Here is a 22,094-nt window from a genome sequence, read left to right as displayed (position 1 = left end):
AGTGGCATTCATGTTCTGAGCTAAATGTGTAAGCCACGTTTTCTCTGTAGCTTTCCATGTCCTTCTCTAACTGCTGTCCCACCTCCACATCTCTCTTATCCTCGATGCATTATTTGTGCCACCCAGACATTCAAACTCTTTGAATTGGAATCTAATAATCCAAAAATATGTTTCTCCCTTCTATTCCAAATCAAAGTGTTCAGTCTCACAATGATACAGATCTTATCCACATGGAAATCGACTGGTTAATTGACATTATAATAAGCAAGATTAAGAACTCTAATGCTCCTGATAATACAGTCATGGCAAATAAACATTGCTCAGACCCTCAATATCCATAACTTGGATTCTCTCTTGCTCTCTCACCAAAAAGCCAGATAAGTTGGATTATTTATTTTATCCCCAGTTACATGTTCCTCACCTGCAAAAAATAAAATAACAGGTGACTTTTACCTAGGGTCCTTATCTATCATGCCCTTTGTTAAGCACTCACCCCACAATCTAATGGAGTAAGAACTATTATTACCCCTATTTTTCAATGGAGGAAGCTAATGCTTGAAGAGGTTAAGTACATTGCCCAAGTACACTTAACTCATAACTGGGGAAAAGTTGCATTATCTCTGACTTATTTTAGTAACATTTTGGTGTAGACAGCATTGTGTATGTTAGCTTTTAGTCTACACCTTTGAAGCAGTTTGTTAATGTTTGAAGTGTCTTCACTAAGAATTCATACTCACAGGTGGTAACTCGGCATTTTACGGACTCTCATCAGAATTCCACACTCGGAGCCTACTTCAACAACTTGGACTATTTCATCTCTGACCAGCATTAGACACTTTGTTAATTAGCACAAGTGATGATAAAGGGGGATTTATGAATCTATGGTATCAGCAGACTGTCTACACTTGGAGCAGCGCTGTAGCTGACTCAGAGTTGAGCACTTGCTAAACAGCCTCAAACAGTGTGGTTGGCCGACAGCACTGACCTGCGTCAGGCCTGCCCCACTCTGCCCAGCCCGGCTTCTCCCTCTTGCCTTTCACTTCCGCCCTTCCAATCCTATCCGAGGGCCTGCTGCCTGTGTGGGCACTCTGGGCTTAAGATAAAATCAGATTTTGTGTTCATCTATTAAGACAAGATTCTGCTGCGTGATTTTGACTAGAAATTGAGCTGAATCGCACTGGCCTAGAAGATCACATCTATTTTGAATTAACCTTTTCATGCAAGGTCTGATTGAGGTGTCTAAAAGGACACAAATGTTTACAACAAACTAATACATACCACAGATTTGATGTTTCGGTTTGATTGTGTGCTAAGAAAGGTCTGTATCTACGGAAGGATCAGGTCCAAACCTTGCCGTCAGTGTTATTTACCATTCCTTGTGTGTGGGAGAAGGGAACGGAGATGGGGCAAGACCTAGAGCCCTCACCAAACCACCCCCAATAATTAGAAATTAGAATTGACTTAAACCAGATCAGAGCGTGAAGTCAGGTTTTGAACTCAGGTTGTTTAATTCCAAAGGTAATTTTCTTGCTCCTGCGTGCTATAATGTGCTTCCTGAACTACTCTGAAGAGCACTAAGCGCCCAGTGACACGCTAACAAGTTGTTCACGACAAAGGATTTGGGAAATCTTGCTTCCTGTGTTTCCTTCTCGGGGACTGACAGCATAAATCACCATATTGCAGGCTTTGGGAAATCCGACAGTAAAAACCCTATTTACTAAACGCATTTTAGAAAGGAAATTTCACCCAGTATCCCAAACTTATTTAACCATGGAATCATTACTTTTTTCAATGAGGAACTAGTTTTCTGTGGAATTCTATTTAAACACACAGATAAATATGTATCTTTAGATCTAAAGTTCTATTATTCTTTCATTAGTGAAGTTCTTAAGAAAATCCTCAAAGAAATATGTTCTAATGAATGAGACCCTCTCGTTCTTCTTCATAAGCAAACTGCCCTCTTGCTGCGCACACACTGCCCGGGCTATGAGAGTCAGTGGGGCACCCACGAGACTGTTACCCTGTCTTCAGTTGCCCAAGTCTGCACAGATTTTCAAAGTTCCCTATGATCTGGGCCTCCTGTGCTTATTCACAGTTAGCAAGCATTACTCTAATATAAACCTTTAATTCAAAATACTGGTCTCCTTACACTCCCTTCATACTCCCCTTGACACTCATATCCATACTTCTGCTTATTTTTTTTGACTTGACTTGATATACCTTTTCCCAAAATTTCAAAGACTGGTGCATGGCTCCTCCCCTACAACCTTTCCCTGGTACTTCTAGTCTAGGTTTGTGCATCTGAGGCAGCAAATGCACTGAAGATTCTAACGTGGGAACAGCTGAGTTTGTAAATGCACAAACCTAGACCCACTGCTGCAAGATGTGGATAAAATAGGTCTTGTCTGGAGCCCAGGCATTTTATATGCCAATAATGAACTATCAAAAAGAGCAATTAAGAAAACAATCCCATTCATGATTGCTTCAAAAAAATAATAATAATAATAATACACCTAGGAATAAATCTAACCAAGAAGTTAAAAGACCTGTACAAGGAAAATTATAACACACTGAAGAAAGAAATTGAAGAAGATACAAGCAAGTGAAAGCACATACCGTGTTCATGGATAGGAAGAATTAACATCATTAAAATGTCCATGCTACCCAAAGCAATCTATAGGTTCAATGCAATTCCTATCAAGACTCCAATGATGTATTTCACAGAACTAGAACAAATATTTCAAAAATTTATATGGAACCACAAAAGGCCCCACATAGCAACAGCCATCCTTAGAAAGAAGAACAAAGTTGGAGGAATCACATTACCAAATATCAAACTACACTATAAGGCCATAGTAATAAAAACAGCATGGTATTTGCATAAAATAGACACATAGATCAATGGAACAGAATAGAGAGCCCAGAAATAAACCCACACCTTTATAGTCAATTAATATTTGACAGAGGAAGCAAACACATATAATGGGCTGCAGAGAGTTTATTCAATAAATGGTGTTGGAAAAACTGGACAGATAGATGCAGAAAAGTGAAACAAGACTATCTTCTTATACCACACACAAGAATAAATTCAAAATGGATCAAAGATTTAAGTGTTAGGCCCAAAACCATAAAAATCCTAGAAGAAAGCATAGGTAGCAATCTCCCCAGGCAAGGGAAACAAAAGAAAAAGTAAACAAATGGGACTACATCAAACTAAAAAGTTTTTGCACAGCAAAGGAAAACATCACTACTCAGCTGTAAAAAAAGAAAAGTTTACTTTTTGCAACAGCATCATTGGACATGGAGAATGTTATGCTAAGTGATATAAGCTAGTCAGAGAAACACAAAAACCATATTATTTCACTCATATGTGTATTCTAGTGAACAAACTGAACTAAAAAGCAAAATAGAGACTAACTCATAGATAGAGAATAGGATGACAGCTATGGGGGGAGTTAGAGGGTGGAGGGATTGAGCAAAAAGGAAAAAGAATTTACAGACATGGACAATAGTGTAGGGATTGCGGCAGGGGAAAGAAGTATAAGGGAGATAAATGGTAATGAAAAAAATTAAAGAGAACTAGCATGATTCTCTCCTGAAACAAAATAAAGACCATGATTTCATACAAATAAATAAAATGTGATAAAGGACATGAATAATGTGGCGAAATTATTCTTTTACTTTTGCTCCTGTGTAAAGGAGATTCTTGAGACAGTATTTACTCTGAAAGAAATCTGTGGGGGTGAGAAAGAAAATTAAGAATAGATTATATCTCCCAGAGGCCTATTATAATGTAATTAAATAGCCTTTCTCTAAAGGTGACCCTTAGCCCCATCTGACTTTTTAGAATTCTATTTCCTTATATTCAGTCTTTCTAGACATGCTTGAGATGCACCCTCCCCTCAAAATCTGAGGGAGAGACCAAGAACATTTGACACACACAGGATCCCGTGACCCTCTCCAAAGCACAGAGGTAATTAACTGGTGATTAAAAAAACTTTCTTTCAAACTGCCTGAGTGTTTTTAAACTGTTTGGCAGTTAACAGGCCAGAGATATCTTAGACCTTCCCCGTGTTCACTGCTGTGTGGTATATTCACTAAGATGACAAAAGCCTCCACTGACAAAGATGCACTCAAATTTTTACAAGTGCAGAATGAACCTCCCAAAAGCAAGGTAGAAACAAACAAGAATAAGAAACAACACATACATACATAGGCTTAGTTTTAAAAAGTGATTAAAACAAAATAGTGCCAAGCTATTTAAATAATAATAACTAAAAGTGTGTCTAGTGAATGGTTTGATGACTTATTTGGTTTTACAGGTGTTGTTTCCCTTAGCAAGGGAAGGCCTGCGGGAGAGGGGAGAGACTGGGTCCCTGGGTCTGGTAAGAAAGAGATGAAATAGAGGAACAGACAAGCCGAAGAGGAGAGAGAGCTTTTGGAAACCGAGGAATGGCTTTAGGAATGTCTGAAACCTGGGGTTAAATTGCCTTCCTGAACCGAGGTGACTCTCCATTATTCCCAAACTATACAGCAAGGTTGTTACAAACAACCACCTTGTTGGTCTCTTAGGGAAGGACGGAGAAGTCTTTGCCCTCCCTGGAACAGAAGAGGGTAGAAAGACCATTTCTGCCATCAGGGGACAAAAGGGTAATTCTTAATGAATTAAAGCCAGGAGCAGTAATTCAGAGCAAGTTATAAAATGCTTCTTCTGAGAAAATATAGGAACTCCCTTGAGGAACTTCAGAAATATTGGCAACAGCCCTGGACTTTTTAGTCCACAAAGAATGAAGCTTCTCATTACTTTACTTGAAATCAAAAAGTGGTCTGCCCTAAAAAGACTTGAGAATATGGAGACCCTGTTGTAACTCATGTATTGCCCCACCGGTATTAAACAAATCTGGTACTACTAGGCTCACTTACAGCTATGTACATAACTCAGAGACTGTGGTGCCCAGAATGAGACGGCACTGGCCACCAGCCAGGTAATGAGAGCTCTGGAGAAAGAGAGGAATCACCAGTGCAAATAACACCGAGTTATTTCCAAGGGGTCATGTGAGGGTGAGAAAGTGAAGTTAGGAGGTAATGCTAGCCTTGCTGTTAAAATTCCCATTCCCCTCTATAGAGAAATGAGCAAATAGCCTTGCCTGGGTAGAGTTAATATAGTTAATATAGTAATTAAAGAATAAAAGTTCCAGAACACATACATGCACAAAACCGTTATACACAAATCCCTTTAGAGAAGGTCAGACTCTTATCTAGCAAGAAATAAAAAAGCAATTTCAACATTACTTTTAAAAAAAAACCTCTACTTGAAAAGTAAAGAGCTATGAGACAGACAGGTGGGTAGCTGTTTTGGGAAGCCAGTGGAAAAGGCTATTTATTTGGCAGCCTTGAAGAGGAGGGTAAGGTTGCTAGTTGAGCCACACACACACAGACTGTAACCAAATTCTTAGCACCTGATTGAGATCACAGATACAAATGTTATTAGTACTCAAAACTCATCAGTTTCTAATTTATTTTTGCATTTTACTGTTTCTGTGCTTCTGAGGCTATTTCCATCTACTACATCTGTAACCAGATATACTAGAGTGAGATGCTACTATGTATCTCACCCCAGCTCTGCTTGGTGGCAACAAGTTGGTACCTTATGTAATTGTAAGTGTATATAATTTAATTTTAATAATGTATGTTTAGCAAATGGCTAATAAAATTCAAGAAAACTAATAATCAGCAGGGTGAGATAGGACTAGCTGAGCCCAGCATAGCACTAGCTATGCACATTCAGCTACACCCTCAGGACTCAAGATGGGCGCTAGCACGCTGCTGCTATGCCCAGTAAGGCTAAGGAAGAGACAAAAGTTTAAGATGCAGCAGCAGAAGGTGACAGCTGTGCTGCTGGGCTTGGGAGAGCAGTGGCATCCACTATCAGAGAATGGCTGTGAAGATCAGAGGTGGTAATTCAGCAGAAGAGCAGGGTAGCACCCGCTCTGCACAGGGTAGGACCAGAAAATGCATGGGTGCTAAGGGAGAGGAGTTACTCCCAAGTACTTCTGAGACACTTTGGAGGTTACCAGAAATATAAAGTCAGAGAAAATTGAAGAGAATAGGGTTCCATAGGTGACAGTGTGATTCCCAGATTGCAGCTAGGGCGTGAAGATTCAGGATTCAACCGTTCAGATAGGAGCTTCCTGGTTGGAGAACTTGTTTCCTTGGAGGGCTACAATCACTCTGAGTTCTTGATTATAAAATGCTTCCTGAAGGTTCAACCTAAATGCCTGCTCTCCAGCTCTTCCAATCATTCTGTAATCACCTAATTTCTCATACTAAATATGCTTTATTAAACTAGCTAGAGTGCTTTCTGTAGTCTCCGACTAAAAGTTGGACTGACCTCTCATTTTGGTGAATTATAAATCCAAAAAGAAATAATCATAAAACAAGCTTTAAAGCATAAAATATACATAACTGATAATCAAACCATTTTAAAATTGAATTTTTATTTACTCAAGTTGCAGTTTTATTAACCAGCTGACAAAGGATTCTATGTTGGGTTCATTGTAAAAAAAATTGCTGAATAACAAAATTGAAGACAATCCTTGAGTGTGCTGATTCTTCAGAGATTACTACAAGAAATATTACTGTATATCTTATAATGTTTTCAACCTTAAATGCTTAAAAACAGCTTTTTATAATAGAAATTCCAAAAGAAAGCCTATTATTTCTCTTTATAAGGTGCTTACACATATTACAAGTCAAGGGAATTATTATTAGTGATAGTATTAGCTCAGTCAGAGATATATGTACATCAATATCCTCACCAGAAATCTGAGCACCAGAAAAAATTAAATTGGATTACTATACTCTGCAACTTTTATAAGTACTGACCTACCAAGAATTCCTCAAAAATTCTGAAAGCACTGTCACACACTAATCAACATCACCCTTCTAAAGTCGGTACGCTTGATTTCACTTCCAGTTTTTACCAACTATTACAAAGTTTCAAGGTAAATCGCTATGATATCTGTAAGGCACTGAATTGTTTGATTTGTAATACTCACAAATGCCTTGTACAATTCACCTTAACTGCACGCTACAAAACAACTGCATACCCACAGCTCAACACAATCCAAATGCCAACTTCCTCCACACCCTGGCTCTTTTCTACCAATTGTCCAAAGCCTGACATAAGCAGGAAGCAAGCCCGCCTCTGTCAAACCAGTGTTACTTTGTGGCGGCTCACTCACTGTTGGCTGAAGGCAATGTCTGCCTTTTTCTTTTTGAAGATAAAAATCTTCTACTGAAGTGTACCAAGAATTTAAAAATAGAAACATCTGGGTTTGATTAAAATATATTTCTATTTTTAAAGAATTAGCCATCCATAGAGACTTTTGGACAGTAATTTGCAGTGTTGTGGTCAGGTCCTGAGTTTATTTCAATTACTCATTCAGCGTTTCTCTTAAGGGGGATTTTTTTGCCTGTGAACATTTAAATATCATATATTTTCATATGCTATTCAAATACTTGACATGGAGTTTCTAGCAAGTTCAATATAATGTAATGCCAATAGGTTTCAGATTAAAATAAATTGATGTGCAGGGTACCTCACTGCAGAGAAATTGGTAACTAGATTCTTTTGTAATCCCAGATAAAAGATCTAAAACTAGCAGCTATGTATTCTAAAGCAAAACTCATCCAGATGAATAGGGTCTCCTTAAATTACAACTTGTTGAATAGAACTTAATATAAAGATCTCTATCTAATTTTTACTTTTGGAGTACTATAAAAACTAGCCTCTTGGCCCTGGCTGGTGTAGCCCAGTGGATTGAGTGCCAGCCTGCTAACCGCTGGTTCAATTCCCAGTCAGGGCACATGCCTGGGTTGAGGGCCAGGTCCCCAGTTGGGACAGTGCGAGAGGCAACCACACACTGATGTTTCTCTCCCTCTCTTTCTCCTTCCCTCTCTCTAGAAATAAATAAAATCTTAAAAAAAAAAAAAAACACTAAACAACCACTTCATGAAGGATGCAGGTTTACCATAAAGTCTGACCCGCAAATGTATAGTGCAAAAAATCACTGAACAAAGTGCATGTCTCAGTGACAATAACCACAATTGTGGGCGCAAACTTTTTGGACAATAGCTTATATTATAAGAGAGAAAGAAAACGTGTTTCTGGTGTGCTCCTTTGTAGTAAAAGAGGACACTCCCGTAATATCTCTTTCCTAATAGTTATTGATTGAACTCAAGCTAGAGCCTTTAAAAGGGGGACTATCATTTAGGTAATATAGTTGGAAGAAGGGAGAAATGGCAATTTCATAAGAAGTTTAAAGGTAAGAAGAGGTGGTTAGAAGATTCAGAAAAGTAAACAGAGCACCAAAAGACCTAGAAAAAGAAAGGGGGTTCATAGTGGATGAGGGTATCCATTAAGCATATCATCTCTCCTTGGAATGGACAAAATACGGTCACATGGATGAATATCAGATATCTCCTTGCCTGTCCTGTAAATTCAGTTTACTTGGAAAGGATTATGATCCACAAAGAAAAGCTTCCAGCTGTGTTGAGAATAATTAAAATAGTATGGCAAGGGCCTAACTGCAGAGTTCAAAGTGAGAAAATCAGCAATGCTTAACGTGTTCCATTTGATGCTATCACATAAATCTGTAGCCTTTAATTGAGGATCAGAAAATTAAGAGTAGTGGCCATAGTCAGAGCTTCTAACAAATGCTGAGATAAAGGCAGTGCTCCATTGCCCAGGGACACTGGAGTGATTCTGAGTGTCTGTTCAGCAACTCTGGAGCTTGATTCTACATCTATGAAATGAGAATTAGACACTAGTTCCAAGGTTTCTTATAATTCTAAAATTCAATGACTTCGTGTTTTATCTTTAAACGACCATGCTCTTCGTGTTCTTTTGTATCATGTGTATATTAATTCATACTGACAACAGTTTACCTGATTTAGAAGGTAAAATTTGGTGAGGTACTAAAGCATTGATGCCTCAATAGAGAATGGTTATCCCCACTTACTAATGCACTCTCGAGTTACTTCAAATTATCAGATATTTACTGAGCTCTGACACTCACAAAGTACTGTGCTAGGACCATGAGGAGTACAGAGGGGAATAAAACATCATTTCTGCCATCAATAAACTTAAGGAGCAAGAAGACCTACACTTGAAATGAACTAAAATAAGTAAATAAGGTAAATTCACAACCTCAGAGAAGTTACCTAACCATCCGTTGGGTCAATTTCTTATCTATAAGATAGATGGAACTAATAATGCTACCTACTCAATGTGGTTGTTATATGAATCAAATGAGTTAAGATAGTAAAAATGTAGAACAGTTCCTGGAAAATAGTACATTATAATTGGGGAGGGGGTGGGCTAGAAAGAGAGCACAAGAGCAACGGCAGCAAGAAGTGGAGAAACAAGGGAAGGGGGCAGAGAGAGAGAGAGTCGTAGGAGGTTGTATATCGAATCCTGGTTTCTCACACTAAGGGCGCATTTGAAGATAACCAGATCAACAAAAACGTAAGACTCTCTACAGCGCCTCATAGAAATAATATTAATAAGTCAATTAATAAAATCTAGAATGTAGTCTTCCAATAAATTCTCAAAATAAATTATTCAATTAATTATATTGCAGTTCAATATGTATTTTTAACCAAGTAGACTGTATTATTAATAAACATTTATTTTCTATTAATAAGTTTTTAACATTAAACTATACCACTGAACACAATATGCACATGTATATTTTTTTTACAAAATAAAAAAGAAAAGAAATTGTTACTTCAAAGAACACTCATTTATATCACTTCGTTTTTACTGGTCCAATTTCAAACTCTCTTGGCTGAGAGATCGACGAGGGATGGCAGTTTTGTAGGAGCTGCGATTAGGATGAAACTTTGGTTGAAATAATTATTCTTTCTAACTTAGAATATTCTGAGGAAAAAAAAAGAGAGAGATTCCAGGCCATTTGATTTCACTTGTATGTGGAAGCTAAAGAACAAAATGAACAACAAAACAGAAACAGACTTATGAGAATACTTAAAAGAGTATTCTTTGAAGTCCAGAGAACTGATGTTTGCCAAGTGGAAGGGGGTTGGGGAGGCTGGGTGGAAAAGGTGAAGTGCAAATTAGTAAGTGCAAAATGGTAGTTACAAAATAGTCATGTGAATGTAAAGTACAGCATAGGGAATATAATCAATAATATTGTTATAGCTACGTGTGGTGCCAGGTGGGTACTAGACTTATCAGAGGGATCGCTTGGTAAATTATATGAATGGCTAACCACTATTCTGTACACCTGAAACTAATTTAAAATAATATCAATTGTCAATTTTAAGAAAAAATTTAAGGGAAAATATAATGAACAATAAATATAAACTATATGATTCATGGAATGAGATGATAAATCTTAAATCTCTAATTAAAAAGTCATACCCAAAAAACTATATATTGCATCATTCCATATATAGCACATTCTGAAAAAGACCAAACTATAAAGATGGAAAATAGGTCAGTGGTTATCAGAAAGCTGTGGGAGGCACTGAGTGCAAAGGGGCAGAAAAGAAAACTTGGGGATCGTGGAATTCTTCTAATTGGTTCTGGGTTGGTGGATACTGTACATTTGTCCACAGAACTATACACCATCGAGAATGACTTTTACTATGAGTAAATAAAAATAAACAAGGTGTCAGGGGAACCCTAGATGCAATGCAAACTGTGACAAATGAATCTGTCTTATAAATATGAGACATAATCACACTAAAAGAGACTGGGGGAGAAAGTAACTGATATGAGCAACTCTATAAGACTGTGTTTTGATAATTTGCTAAGGTTTCCCACTGTATTAGATTGGGCCCCAAAGTCAATGATTGATGTCTTTGTAAGAAGAGGGGCATTCAGACAGAAATATAAAGAGAGAATTTCACAAGTTTGAAGTAAAAAAAAGTTAAAATTAAGATAAATGCCTTTCAATACATTAGCAAGAATTTGTAATAAATTAATTCCCAGGATTGACATACATAAACAGAAAAATGTATTACTGATGAGAATGTAAATTAATACAAATTTTTTTGCTAATTCCTTACTGAAAGTTTAATAATATTTAATCCCTTGACTCAGCAATTTCACTATAGCAATTAAACATAAGGAATAAGGTTTTAGAATTACTTTAAAAATCTGAAAGCAGCCCAAATGTACAAGGATAGAAGCAAAATTGTAAACTGTTGAAATCCATAAAGTGAAATATTTAAACATTTAAGATTATTCTACAGATGCCTATTTCCTGCCACACAGAAAGATGTTAGTGATATCTTAATGATGCTGTTAAATAAGGCAGGTTAAAAGATCATAGAATAACATGTAAATATACTTGGGGTTTTGCATATATGTATGCGTGTTTTAGAGAGAGGATTGGGGGTGGGGCAGTGGAAAGAGAGAATGGGAAACAGGCAGCAAAGATCTCTTCCAAATGACAAAAGTAATTATCTCCGGAGAGTTGTGAATGTTCACTGGTGAAGCCACTGGATGGAGGAATCCTGGAACCAGAGCCCCCAGCTCCAATGACCGGGTTCCCCTGACAAGAGGGCCAAAAATAAACCTTTATTGTGTTAAGTCACTGAGACTGGAAGTGTTTGTATCAACACTGAGCTTGCTACGGCTTTGTAACACGGCAACTTGTCTAGGCTAAGCCACATTTCCCTACGGTACTGTCTATGACTGGATGCTTACTAATATGGAATTGATGGTGGCAGAGAGCCTCCAATATCATCCAATGATCCCTGCCTTCTGCTATTAAATGCATAATGTGATCGCTTTCTTTGAATAACTAGAATACAGATTTTATGGAGAGGATGTAACTCACATTTGTTTACAAAAGTTTGTGACTTCTATCTTGTTGGCAGATTCTATTGCTTTCTTAGTTTGCCCACTTTGCTGAAGCATGATGCTATGTAGGAGAGGACCATGTGGCAAGGAAATGAGGGTGGCCTCCAGCCAATATCCTGTTAGGAACTGAATGTTGCCAATGACCACTAAGTGAGTATGAAAACAGATCTTTCCCCAGTAGAGCCTTCAGATGAGAAAACAGACCGGGGCTGACACACCTTGGTTGCAGCCTTCTGAGAAACAATAAAACAGAGAACTTGGCTAAACCACTCACAGATTTCTGACCCAGTGAAACACTGAGATAATTAATGTGTGTTGTTTAAAAATTGCTAATTGTTAGGGTGATTTGTTATCCAAAGTAGATAATTAATGAAGTCTTTTTCACTAACGCCATTGGGGATGGGTTTTTTGTTTGTTTTGTTTTTTGCTTATCTGTGTTTTCTTCAGTAACTGTGACTCTTTTATAATGATTTTCTTTAAAAAAAAATCAATGAAATTCTAGGATAGATATGATTCCCTAAAACTTGTGAGGATAACCTTGTGTTATGGTTCTGTCGTAAGCATGCGAGACTCACACAGGGCTGTCAGCATCTCCGAACTGTGATCCATATTAATGTTGCGTGTGCTTTTAGCCGACTTTTCCTGTTTCCATAGGAACATTTAGCATATGGAAATTTTGTAGTTACACTCTTAGTCTAAACTCCCTTATCTATACTACAATGTAATATGCTAGTTTATAGATACATTACACCCCTTTCTTTAGAAGTGATTAGATTTAGTTTTTGTACTAAAAATGTCACTTTTGAAATGTGTTTTTTGGGGCACTTTGACTCCTACAGAAACTCCCTGCTTGTGTTTGGAGACTGCAGCCACTGAGCAGAACAAAAACAACTGCTCGATTCCTCTTGGCTAATGATATTCATTATCGTTTTCTCCATTCATGCAGAACTTAGAATTATAGACACCTCTAGGTTTAGTCCCAAAATTTTTTGGATAAAATTGTCAATGCTTTGAAACCTTAGTCAATGGATTCATCATTTTGGCTTCATTTTTGATAAATAAATAAATATTATAAATAGTAAATAAATTTTCATCATTCTCTTCCTTCCCTGACAAATGCAACTATATACATCTGTTTGTCAAATAGATGAAGACATTACAACTATGAGCATATTTGGTTTAAAAAAATATATGAAAATTTAAAGTATTTTTTAACATACTTCCACTTTTTTTTTTTTTTTGCTGGAAAAATCAGCCATGTCTACTAGTAAATGTGGTGGTTTTGCACTGTGTCAATTTAACTAAGTTGGAATTTTTGTTTCTCAGATTTGACATCTCTGTGTTTTTGGGTCAGAACTGGACACAGGAGAAATTTGCACTAGGTTGGGAAGGCAGAAGTAAAGTACGATAGCCCTGTTTTCACTTAGAGGTCCAGAATCTTGCTTTGTTGAAGCTCGCACATGCCATCGCTGGCCTACTCACTTGCTTTGTTGGCTTATACAACAGTTGCAGCCAGGCCAGCAGCTCATCCAACTCCCTTTAAGATCTCTTCCTTTAGCTTATCCCAGTCCTGGTCTACATGTACATGCAGCTTCAGAATCAAGTATTCCAGCTGCTTCCATAACTCACTGGCAACACAAATTGAAGGCTTGGAGGTGGTGAGAGATAAATGTAGGTACCAATTTATCATGATGCAATTCAGCTCATCCTCATGAATTCCAGCTAATTCTTGCTCAACTGCACTTCACATCCATCTTCCATTCCCAATTGCCTGACTGCTGACATCAGATCCAACCCCAAAACAGAAGCAGCAGCCTTACATGCAGCGTTTGACCGGCCTTCGCAGTTGTGAAAGGTCAATACCCACTAATAAATCCCTTATTCTATGTCTGCATCATCTCTTTACTGCTCTGCTTAAGCCCAACAGCTTTTGCTCCATGACTAATGGTACAGCACAAAGAGTGCAATATAATAAAGTTTTAGACCTCTAAGCTGAGCATGTACATACATTTTCCTTATAAACTAGGCATTTCCTCAACTAGGAATACTATGTTGCAATATTATTTTGAGAATTAGAAGTAAATTACGTAAAGTGTCTGCACAGTTAAGACCCAAATAGATGGCAGTTATTATTACTAGTATAAATATTTTATACAATTTTTAAGTCAGCACCTAAAATAGCCTTGTTATGAGAAATGGAAAGTTTAAAATACTGAAAAGATAAAATGCTTATTGAAATAGGTATTATGCACATGATTAGTGAAAAGAGAAAGTAAATATATTTATTAAAAATTCAATTTAGGTTCTATAAATCCCCCCAAAATGGAATTATCTTTTGGATGGTGGGCCCTTGTAGTACAGGCTTCCTCCACTAGGTGAGTGTTCTAGGAACCCACCTGTATCAGTGTACCAGCTGGCATAGTTGTGACAGGCTGTGTTTGGCTTCAGTGAATTTTTTTGAAGACTCTCAACCTGTTTGCCCATTTCATGGTTGGTGATTTACAAGCACCACCTTCCCACACTGCTCTGAGTGTTCACCAGTTTTTGACCAAAAACGACATGACCCTGATGCCCCACCCTCCCTATTCACCTGGTCTCACACCAAACAACTTTTATTTTTGTTTCTCTGGACAAAAAAAATCATCTAAGGGAAACATTTTGCTGATGCAGCAGAGGTGAAACAAAAAACAGCAGATGCATTAAAGGCATCAAAATTGACAAGTTCAAAAACTGTTCTGAGCAGTGGAAAAAACATCTTGATAGGTATATTGAATCAAATGGAGAGTACTTTGAAGGTGACTACAGTTCAAACATTTGAGAGTACATACACAATTTTTAATAAAGATATTCCACTTTGGGGGGTCCCCCGTCATGTAGCAGAAAAACTAATGACCATAAACTGTTAAGGAGGAGACAGGTTAGGGATACTAAGGACTGGAGCAATCCTACAGAGTCATAAATATTTCTATGTTCGCTAAAACTAAATGAATCAAGAAACTCACTAATTACTGGCCATATATGGATCTTGTTTAACATTTTAAATGAGCGATAAGGTGAAACATACACTTAATGTCTTTATTAGCATATTTGTCACTAGAAACTTTTTAATATGTCCCTTTGCCTTCAAATTTAGGAATCATCAGCATACGCAACTGTGTACCACTTTGCTGTAAATAACAGGTATATTTAATAGGCATTTCTGCTCTGCCTAAATGTTCAAGGGTTTCTGATTTTATAAAAGAGGTGATAATTCTACCCCCTGCAGTCTCTTATTACATCACTGTAATATGCATCTAGCTTCATCCTATCAATATCTACCCAGCTCCCTCCCAGCTCAGGAATACAATATGAGTGTAGTTCTCAGTTTAATTTCTCTCATATTCTTCTGTTTTTTTCTCAAGGCCTTAGGACAACTCCTCTATGTCTCTGATGTCTATTTTGGGCAAGTTGCAGTTGCTAATTGCTTGTTATGTATTTTTCCAATTTCCACAACAGGACTGACTTAAAATTTGTTCCATTATGTGTGTATACACACACACACACACACACACACACCCCAAACTATTGTGGTTGCTGAAAGTTTTTTTTAATTCTTTATACTTGAAATTTATATCTGCTCATGTAATTTGCAAGAAAAATTCAAAGCTTTGTACTCATCCAATGGTACAATACAGAAGAGGAAGTGTTTTAGTGCATGATGGATGGTACTATCCTGATTCCAACTCCTATAAACAGAAAATCTGCTTTCCTTCCAATTTTGTGAAATTGCGAAGAGATTGGCATTCTTTCCGTAGAACATGTACCTAAGGAGCAAACTACAAGCACTAAGCAAAATCATGCATTTACTGTTAAAATTTCTAGTTTACCATTATTTTAAATATTATTCTGGCCCAGTGTTCCTCATTTGAAGGAAGACAAATTGCTTTGTGAACTGTCCTCTACATGACAAGATATTTAACATCCTTGGTCCACAAATCATGCAGCAACCTCTTTTCTCAGTCATTGAACAAGAAAAAAACACTGTCCCTCTCCGTCCCCTTCATTCGACATGCTTTCTTCATTCTAAATATTGTAACTGAGCACTTGGATAAACAAATCACACACATAAATTAAAATGGTATTATGTTTGGATAATGAAATAATCCAGTCTTGTTGTTTGATAGCACTTATTATCCATATCATTGAATATTTTTCCTGAATCAATGTAAGTTTCAATCATCTCACTTATATACATATACAACTAACCTTGAATAATGCAAGGGTTAGGGGCACCAACCCTGGTGCAGTTGAAAATCTGCATATGACTTCTAACTCCCACAAAACTAAACTGCCAATAGCCTACTGTCAACTGCAATCCTTTTCATGAACAACAACAACAAAAAATCAATCAACACATATTTTGTATTTATATATATATATGGTCTGTCCAGAAGGTATCCAGACATGTAATATGAAAAATAAAAAATTTCATTGAAAAAGATACAAGAAACATTGTACATAGGACAATGATACCTCAATCCCCTTCAAAGTAGGCACCTTGGGACCTCACACAGTTCTCCCAGTGCCCCATTGTATTTTCCTGAATCACATCAACAGTCTGAAGTCCCTTCACTTTCAAAGGTGATTTTAGTTTTGGGAAAAACCAGAAGTCAAAGTGTGCCAAATCTGGGCGGCAGAGGGCTGAGTCACCTGGGTGATTGAATGTTTCTCCAAAAAAACTGCTCTAGAAGTGATGCACGAGTTGGATGCTTTGTTGTGATGAAGCTGCCAATCACCAGTTGCCTTTAGCTGCCGGCTTCTGAATCATCTGAATAGTTTCCATGGAGGAATGTTCAAGCTTAATGCAAAAGTTGATGCAAATTCCTTGCTCTACTCACTCACTCATTTTGAATGTTAGGGCCACACAGTACACATGTTCACACAATGGAGTCTACTGCCCCTACTGACTAGTACAGTGAAGTCGTCATTGTTCACACATACACATTCCAGTCCACCCTCCTTGGCTGCCAGGTTATACCAATGCCACATAAACTGTTCTCATTATATTAACAGTGGCTGGACTTTTTCCAAACAGGCTATACACACACACACACACTGCATTCTTACAATCGAGTGAGATATACAAAAGAAAACGTTAAGAAAATCTAATGAATAGAAAATATAATTACTGAATTTACTAACAGAAGTCCACATATAAATGGACCCATGCAGTTCAAACCCATATTCTTGAAGGGTCAACTGTATTCTCTTTGATGAATTCTCTATATTATTTCACCATAGTCAATGTTCTTTTGCTTCTAATATTTCATCACCTCCTAAAGTCTAATGTTCTCTATAATGATTTTTATTTCATTTTTCAATTAGAGTTGACATTCAGTATCATTTTGTATTGGTTTCAGATGCACAACATGATGGTAAGACAATCATATACTTTACAAAATAATCCCCCCACTATTTCCAGTACCCACCTGGCATCATACATAGTTATTAGAATACTATTGACTATATTCCTTGTGTGGTACTTTACATCCCCATTACTATTTTTAACTACCAATTGTACCTCTTAACCCCTTCATCTTTCTCCTTATAATGTGTTTAGACACCCCCGGTTTTACTCCCCACCCCCATTTTGCTTTTTCCCTATGCGTTTCTGTCTCTGAGGTGTCCGTTAGTGCTACCCTAACCCTTGGCCAACCCTCCTCATTACCTGAAAGATTTATGCAAAAGAAAGCTGGATTTCTTAACAACAGATCCTTTAAAAATATCTATAAAAGAGCCTCCCTTCATTCATTTGTATAGAACTTTTCAACAAATTTAACACTGCTTCATAATATTTCCCAAGGGCATCCATACCCCCTCACTACCCAGTCCTGCAGTAACACCTGAACAGTGCTAGTATGAGAATAATCTCAACTGCCTAGCTGCAAAGGATGGGAATTTCATTCTGTGCTTTTACAACATGTTTATGTGTCTCAGAGAACGTTATGTGACAAGGGTAAATGGCTAACAGTATATAAGCTTCCATGGTGGTTAATTTTTTTAGCATATTATTTAGGTGAATTTTTAAAAGATTGAACCAATTCTCTAAAGACTTCCACTCAAGAATTTGTGTAAACAAACCTGAATTCCAAACTGTTTCATGCTCATCTATTTCTGGTCATTCAGCTCTACCACTTAGTACCGCAGAGATTTCTGTAATTCAAAAGCATGATTAACAACCTTCTCAGATAACACTGCCATTCAAGTGTGCTATTTACAATGTTTCTGAGATCACTCCTGTGTGATTGTGCTTTTGTAGGGCTATGGGTACTATTTACTTGACCTCCAATTCTCCCAGTCTCGTTGATGACACTGCTATTTTGCTAAGAGAGTTAAAAACACCTTGAGAGCACCATTATTTTCTAACTTGCCGGCCCTTTTTCTAGACCTGCTGCCAACATCTGATAGGCAGTGCAATCGTAGTACATTTTCATGCAAAAATCATTTATGTAGTCAAATTCAAAATGCCAATCTATGACTACATGAAGAAAAAACATGTTATTATTAAAAAAGAGCCTTGATGTTTAAACTTTGTACCATTCTTCACTACCCACCTACTGACTCACTATATTATCAGAAACTTACAAAGCCAGAAAAAAGTTCTTGAAATTAAGCTGGTGAACTGTCTCTACTCAAACAAGTAATAAGGCATATTATTAAAGGACAATGAAGTCTGCGAGAACTTTGTTGTGTTTTGAATCTAATGGAAAATTTTTATAACTATTTCATTTGTTTTAAAGGCTAAACTTTACATCCACGGTAATAATTTGCAACCAAAAAACATTTGTATAGAATAGTTTCTAAAGTATTTCTCAAGCAATGATACTTGAAGTAACATAGAAATTATTTTCCAATAAAAGAGTTCTAGCAATTACTCAGTTCTTAAGACAATCGTGGCTCTTTCTGGTCAAAACTACCCTGAAGTCACTCCAAAATAATGAATAGCTGCTTTCAAAACATTCGAGAGTCTATGTTTGATTGACCTTTGTGTCTTCCACAGACTTACACACAGTAGGTACCCTGAAAATATGTGAATAAATGAATGTATGAGTGAATTGATAAATTAATGACTAAACAATCTCTTACGGCAATATATTTCAGGCTCTCACAAGAAACAAAGAAAGAACTTCTGGATTCTACTTAGAATGTAGAATGCTGGAAAAAGCATTGTTTCCACACTTAGAATAATAACAACAAAACTGCCAGACAATCTTAAGTTTCACAATCTTCTTGAATCCATCAGAGCTGACAATTTGTTACATAAAAAAAAAAAAAAGAAATGTAAGGAAATATGGATACCTACAAGGAAAACTGGGATAGGAGTAATTCTCCTTGGGCAAATGTCTCCAGACACCAGTAAAAAGAACTCAACTAAAACTTTTAATGAATTGTGAAAAGTTGAGTGTCAGGTAATAAGCAAAGATAGAACCCGCAGGGCCAGAGGCACCAAGGGAATGTATTATACTTGCAGGATCTCCTTTCTGGACTTCCCAGGCACACACACACACACACACATACACACAAGTTCATGAGTCCTAAGACAGCCTAAGCATATGGTCTGGAAGCCTGAGGTAAATGAACAGCAGCCACTGTGGGAAAGGTATCAAATGCCACTCAGATTTTTCCACTATCTCCTTTATGATCAAAAGTCCTAAACAATTTATATGTGGGGGTGAGGAAACATTAATAAAGACTAATTGCAGTTGGGGAAAATGAACAAGAAAAAAAGTATCCTGTGCAAGAAGCAGGATCACTACAGGGGCCCACCTTTAAGATCCAAAGAGATATTACCAATGAAAAGTGTATCCAGCTCCCATCATTACACTAACAAGTCAAATAATACGAAGCTACTACTTACAGTAAAAATTACCTACAGTACCTCTCTGAAGCACAGCACAAAGGGACAATCTAAAACCAATTATGAAGCATACACACACACACACACACACAAAACCCATAGGTAAATAGCCCTAAACAAAAGTTAACAATAGAAGAATTTGAAAGTTATGGTGATATAAGGAATAACTACAATTAAAGCCAAACTTAATTCAATATTTTTACTAGACTGAGTCAATCCCCATAGTAAAAACAAGCAGAAAGGTCTGCCTTTTTTAGGAATAAAAAGTGTTTACTTCAGGCTCTACCTGAGTTCTACAAGAGGAAAGGGTGAAAAATGGAAGGAAGGAAGGAAGGAAGGAAGGAAGGAAGGAAGGAAGGAAGGAAGGAAGGAAGGGAGGGAGGGAGGGAGGGAGGGAAAGAAGAAAAAAGGGGCAAACTAATAAACCAAGCATCCAAAAACTGTGGGAAAAAAGCACATGGGCTAACATATGTGTAAGTGGAATCCCAGAGGGAGAAAGAGTGAAACAAATATTTGAATAAATGATGGTCAAGAGTTTTCCAAAATTAATGATAGATACCAAACCACAGATACAGGAAACAAAGAGCAAGAGGGATATTAAAAAGAACATACCTAGACATATCATTTTCAAACTGCTAAAAAGCAAAAACCAGAGGAAAATAAATTTGTATTAAACATAAATATATTGATTAAAAGTAAAAGAATAAAAACATACAAAAAGGTAAAAAAAAGATGGAAAACATGAAAACACAAATCGCAAGAAGTCTGAGATAGCTATACTGATATCATAAAAAGCAGACTTTTGAACAAGCAATATTATGCAGGATAAAGAGAAATATTGCATAACAATGAAAGAATCAATAATCCAAGAATCGAGAATCAGATGTAACCATACGAGTGATGGAAATTCAAAATACATTATGCAAAAATGATAAAACTAAAAGGAGAAATGGACTAATTTACAATTACATTTGAACACTTTAACCCTCCTCTTCAGTAACTGATAGAGCAATAAATAAATACATTTTTATTAATTGATAGAAAATCAGTAAGATTATAAAAGCCTGAGCAACACAGTCACCAACTGGACCTAACTGACATTTGTGAACACTTAATTCAACAACAGAATGCACATTTTTAAAAGTGTACTTTTACCATTACAGCTCATGTTCTGTGTCATAAAAAGTTATGAAAAATTTAAAAGAATTTAAATTATACAAAATATGTTCTCTGACCATAATGGAATTTTACCAGCAAACATAATAGAAAAATGACTGGGAAATGCCCAAATATTTAAAAATTAAGCAATTCAGTTTAAAATAATCTATAGATCAAATACAAAATCAAAAGGGAAATTAGAAAGTTTTGACCTAAATTAAAATGAGAAATAATATATCAATATCTCTAGGATGCATTTAAAGAAGTGCTTAGTGAAAAATGTATAACATTAAATGAAGATACTGGAAAGACAAAAAAGTTTTAAATCAATAATCTGTTTCTACCTTAATGAACAAGAAAGCAACAAATTGAACCTAACATATGTGGAACAAAGAGAATAATCAAAATAAGAAGAGAAATCAGTTGAATTGAGAACAGAAAAGTAATAGAGAAAATTAAGGAAAGAAACAAAATGGTAGTTCTTCGGAAAGATAAATATAACTGATATACCTCACACCATGTTGATTAGAAAAAAAAGGAATGTACACAATAACTATAGTAGAAATGAGAGAGACATGTCATCACCAGGGACTCTATAAACAGTAAAAGAATAGTTAGAGAATACTTTGACAACTTTTTATCAATAAATTTGACAAAGTTTATGAAATCACAAAATCCATGAGAGACAAATAATTTCAAAGCTTACTCACAAAGAAATAAAGTAAATAGTCAGCCCTGTATTTATTAAGGAAATTAAATTTGTAGTTAAAACACTCACCTTAAAAAGTATTCCAGAGCACAATGTCTTAACTTTAAAGTTTATTAAACATTTAAGAAAAATAACACTAAATCTACCCTAACTCTCCCAGAAAATTGAGAGTAACTACTTCTCAACTCATTCTATTTTAATGCCAAAACAGAGAGTTACAAAAATGAAAGGAATAAAAAAGAGGGCAAAGAGGAAAAAAATTATAGACAAATACTCCTCATGAAGAAACAAACAAAAATCCTTGTTAAAATAGCAAATTGAAATCATCAATATATTTAAAAGATAATGCATAAACCAGTGCAGTTTATCCCAGGAATGCAAGGCTGGTTCAACATTGATACATCAATGTTCACCACATCAACAGACTATTGAAGAAA

Source organism: Desmodus rotundus, chromosome 2, assembly GCF_022682495.2.
Source record: "Desmodus rotundus isolate HL8 chromosome 2, HLdesRot8A.1, whole genome shotgun sequence".
NCBI classification, from domain to species: Eukaryota; Metazoa; Chordata; class Mammalia; order Chiroptera; family Phyllostomidae; genus Desmodus; species Desmodus rotundus.
This window is presented reverse-complemented; position numbering follows the sequence as displayed.